This window comes from Parus major, chromosome 1, assembly GCF_001522545.3.
Source record: "Parus major isolate Abel chromosome 1, Parus_major1.1, whole genome shotgun sequence".
Lineage (NCBI taxonomy): Eukaryota > Metazoa > Chordata > Aves > Passeriformes > Paridae > Parus > Parus major.
In genome coordinates this window covers 69,899,414-69,904,491 of record NC_031768.1, presented here as the reverse complement: position 1 = coordinate 69,904,491, position 5,078 = coordinate 69,899,414, and the positions used below count along the sequence as shown (strand labels likewise).

General features: G+C 37.2%; 1 protein-coding gene across 1 annotated transcript in view; it reads left to right on the top strand.

Moving 5' to 3' along the window:
- Positions 1–247: 247 nt before the first annotated feature.
- Positions 248–5,078, top strand: part of TNFRSF19 (TNF receptor superfamily member 19) — a 54,919-nt gene continuing 50,088 nt past the window's right edge. Inside the window, exons 1-2 of the mRNA XM_015639283.3 lie at positions 248–471; positions 621–707. The gene's annotated coding sequence lies outside the window, so the exon portion shown is untranslated. The remainder of the gene's footprint in view (positions 472–620; positions 708–5,078) is intronic.

Below are 5,078 nucleotides of genomic sequence, written 5' to 3'. Positions count from 1 at the left end.
AAGAAAACTTTATAGCTGCACTATTCTCCCTTCTCTGGAGGAAACTTAAATGTGGTAAAGACTTTGAAGTGAGCCTTGGGTTTGTTACAATGGACTAACCTGATTAGAAATCATGCAAACTCTTGCTGCTCTTTAGCTGCATTCCCCCACAGGCTGTATTACAGCTCTCTAACCAGTCCCACAGCATTGAATGATGTCATGGGATCTGCAGCTCAGCGAGATGAAAGGGATAAAGCGGAACCCGCTGGCACTGGGGAAAGCTTCCAACACACAATCCACAACACAGCTTGGGAACTCAAAAGCTACAGATCCAGCCACTCAACCCCAAGCATTTCAGAATCGTGTGCATTCTCCCAGCACAAGCAAGGAAAGGGGGAAAAGAGCTAGTGCAGAGCACTGAGAGGCAGAATTTGAGTGCAACTACCTGCTGGAAAAGGAGCTCTTTTTCCTCGCCAAAGCACTGCCTTTGATGTACGGCAACTGATCACTGATCAGATTACAGGCATTTGGTCTCAGTGCTCGTCTGCCTTTGATCTGCATGGTTAATTTTATTTTCCCGGATTTGGAGTTTCGTCTGGGCTTGTGCTGACATACTTTTTTTTTTTTTTTTTTTTTTTAAGGACGTAAAAGCATTTAATACAGAAGTTCTGGCGGTGTGAAATTAAGCTGCAGAAACTCTGGCACTGGAAAACTTCATCAGATAACAGGTACTGAATTTTGGGGTTTTTTTTCTCTTTTGTGTTGCAAGATTTTTAGAAACTATAAAGTTCACATAACCGATAATACTACACATCGTCGTGTGTACAAAGTTCAAAAGATTGTTTGTAACTTATGCAGCATTTTGTTTGCAGCTCTTGGGCAGAATTATATTGAGAACAGACTGTCTAGAATAATAGAAAACTGAAGCAAACCCTGCTTCAATGCTTTGGGGATACAAAGGGTTTTGGGTTGCACTGCTCATTCATACCATCTATAGCTTTGTAAATTTATATTTGAATACATGTATGACATGACTCAGGGGAGTACTTATTTTCTAAGAGAAGACCAACCTTATCTCCTACACACTGTCATACTTTGCTCTCAGTGTGTTTATTAAACTGTGTCTTCTTCAAGAAACACTTTTAAGCCTAATAGTTCCATACTCAAGATGAAAAAAAGTCTCCACTTCCACAACTTATTAGAACTAAATTTATAAACATGACATCCTTATACACAAAAGGAAATGGTTTTAAGGTTGAAGAGATTATAGTTCAGCTGTACCATATGAAATCTTGAAAATAAAAGTAATCTTTTAACCTGATGATAGAAGTTTCCTCTAAGGCATTTTAATAAATATATTAAAGATACCTTAGGTTTGTCTGGAGCCAGAAGTTAGTTTTGCTGAACTTTGTAGAAGTTTTTCTGCATTTTAGTGATGCAATTTCCATTCACAGTGTTTGTATTCTGTTCCTCAAACTCCTACTTATGAAAAGTATTGTGTTGAAGAAATTTTAAGACATCAACTCCAGAAATTCATTATAAGGGAACAATCTTTTGAAGGTTTAGGATTATTCACATATTTGCAGTTTTAAAGGGCCAGATCTCTGTGTGAGTTTGGGCCAAATCCATGAGTGTTCTGTGCCTGCAGCTGGAATCAGACTGTTAAAAGAAGACTCAAACTCCTTCTGTAGTATTTAAATATAATTTAGATTTTCAGAGGAACTTAGAACCCATAATTGGGACCAGACTTGCAAACATTCCAGACACTGAGGTCTTTGAAGATCTAGTCTTAATGGTAGCTAGTAATACTGAGTTATATATTCCTAAGTCCAAATTTAAGTGTTTATACATCTTAAATGCATTTATAACAAATTGCAACTAAAAGTCAGCATAAATTACAGCTGTTAAGCATTATTTGAAAACTATTCTTTGAGAGGTCTACCAGTCCACAGGACCATCAATATCTTCATATTTCAGTATGCACCATACTGCAACATGCAAACCCAAATTTTAACAGTCTGCTTGCATCTGAGTAAGATCAAGTTATCAACACTTCCAGATAAATGTAGTTAGCTTTCATTACTCAGTCTGCAAAATTTGTTTCTTCTAATTAAAACTGTATTTGTATATATAGAACTTCCATTTACTGAATATCAAGAGATAATATGCCAGACACAGATCAACTAGGCCTGACTTGGTATCATTTAGTTTTCTATGCCACCAATTAATTCGTATTCTCACTTAACAAGTCAATTATATTATAAGGAAAGTAATTAGCACTGTATGAATAATATGTGTATAGCTGTCAAGGAAGAATATAATTTAATGCATAGCCAAAGCAAAATTTAGTATTTCTCCCTAGCAATGGTGTACTAAAACATGTTCCTTTAACCCTGAAAAGTTACAGGGTTTATGGCTTTATTTATTAATTCTGTGATTCACTGATAATTTTCTCTTCCTTTCCGGTCCCCTCTTGCTTGTTGCTTGTTTTCCAATATGTACAATTATTTTCTGAGGAAAATTGTTTCTAAGCCTTATCTCTACTTGGTGTAAAGTAGAAAGGGAAGCAAATTTTAAAAAATAACATGAGGAGTCTTTTTCCTCAGAAGACAAAATTACTATGGAAGTCTAATACAATTAAACTATCACTACAAGGATCTGACCTATCACACACATGGGTGAAATTGCACTCAGGAGGAACACTGGTTAATCAGATAGATTACAGTGTTGAGTAGGATTTGCATAGATAATTATTTGCAACATTTGGGCCCTGAAAATGCATTTAAGAAACAAAGTTTTTTTCATTTTGCAAAAAGTCCCTAGGATTTTAGGTAATCTCCGCAGATATTTAAACAAAGATGGGCGTCAACCCAATTAAACTGAAAAATATCTTTGTTTGTCTGTATGTAAGTGAGGCTGAAATGAAAACACACTTGAACACATTCAAGCATGGTGGGAAGAGGATTTTCAGCATTTTTGTTGTTTTACCTAGCAGTTCTCTGACAGTTTAGCCTGTCATTGATCTGACTTTTAAAGATTAAATAGTAATAATTCTTGGCACTAGTAACTTTGCTTTTACTAAGAGCTGTATAAACATTAATTAATCCTCAGGCTTAAGCCTTCAGAAACAAAAAGTTCACAATGCTTTTTCAAGCAAATCTGACTAGGAAACTCACCAGTGTATGATTTATTTATTAAAATAACTTGAGCAATTTCTGATTATAAATGGATCCATTTCCAAACAGTGTGCCTTAGATAACATCATAAACATATTTTAAGGTTTGTAATAGTTAAGATTATCAAAAGACATTGCACAGTTATACTGACATCAGTTTCCAACAGCTGTCATAACAAGAGTAGATCTATCTCACAGTTGACTGGGGGAACTGTGTTAGCATTTGAGATATGGAGATAACAACTTCCTATTGCTGTACAATTTCTGCTTCCACATCAGATATGTCACGCAACTTAGTCTTATCAAAGGGGTCAGCTGAAACTGCTTTCCAAATATTTCTTTTTTGCTTTCTCTGTTGTAGTGAGAATCTCTGTACTAATTTCAACAATTCACTTCTTCAGTTTCCTGGGAAGCATCATGATTTAAAACAAAGTAAATACCACAATTTGCAACATCTTTCAGTGATGAATGGAACTGATTAATCCATTTTAAATTCAGAGGAAAGATTTTTACATGCTGCAACAAGGGCTTAAAGATTTAAGTTTCAGTGTTAGAGACAACATGTTGCTCTGAGTTCATTAGCATAGGAACCCACTGTCTGATGAAAGTCTTAATGTTTCTTTATATGGTAATCCTGAGTGTTTAGTCAACACTTCAAGAACTCTGGGGTATTTTAATACCTTTGTCTAACTATACTACTTTAAGACAAGTATCTGAAACATACATGATGATTCTACTAAGAAAAGCTCATGCAATAGTTTCACTGGTGGCTCCAGAAAACAGATAACATACAAAAGATTGTCTGTAAACAGTGAGACTGTGTACAGTGCTCAGTGCTGTGCAGCAGCTGCTATTCACAACAGATGCACTGCTGTCGCGCCATTCCTCACTGACATTCCAGCCTCTTGCAGATCTCCTCCTGGCAAGGGTCCTGAAGCAAAACTCTTCTTTGAAGGCCCTTTAGAAGATAATTACATGAAAACCCCTGTTCATTTTGAGTTGTTTGGGTTTTACAATTGAAAACAACTAGTTTTGTAGAAATCATTTCTCTCTTTGCATACAACTTTCTGGATTTCAATGAGCACTCCTTGTTTTTAGAGAAGCCCATGTGGCTGGTGATCTTCAAAATTTTGTCTGTGAGGAGGTCCAAAAATTCTGTTTATTTGAAAATGTTTTACATTTTCAAATGTAAAAGAAGCCTAATATGGTTCCTTGTGTTTCTATATGGTTGTCTAGACTGTAAGTGGATCATTAACCTTTTCATTAGAAGTAAAACTAATGATCTGAAACCCCTGCAGCAGCAGTTCTTTTACCAAGGTCCCCAAGACTGGTTTCACCAATGTTGGAGCATTACTAACTTCAAAAAAGCTCCTAATTTGTGTCACAGTAAGTAGCAGTAACACCCAACCTTGTGACTGTGAAAAATTTACTATCCATGAAGGGCTGGATTTCTCCATTTCTCCATGGATACTCGCATTTGCTATTGACACTGTGCTTACAGCTGGGTAACTTATTATCTGCAGAGTGGATAAAATATTCCAGGCTCTGAACTAGAAGGGAAAAAAAGCTACTCAAGTTCTTTGGAAAGGAGGGCTTGCAGAAAGGAGAATTTGCAGTGTGTTGTCAGAAAGCCTCAGTCATGTTTTTTGGGCAGGAGAGGTAGAAAGGCCTTTGCTGAGTTACAAGGACTCATTCTACACTCACCTGAACAGTGGCCAAGGGACAGCCCCTTTTGAGCAGCCCAGCAACCATAAGTCTGAGCACCCTCTGAGGGGGATCAGCAATGCCAAGGCTGCAGTCCCAAAGCCAGGCAATGTCTGGAGGCAGGGGTGAGCACAGGAGTGCCTGAGTGAGTGCCCTGCTACCCCTATAAAAGGGACATCAGTGCCTCACTTGTGATTCACCCTGGCTTCGTACCGCTGGT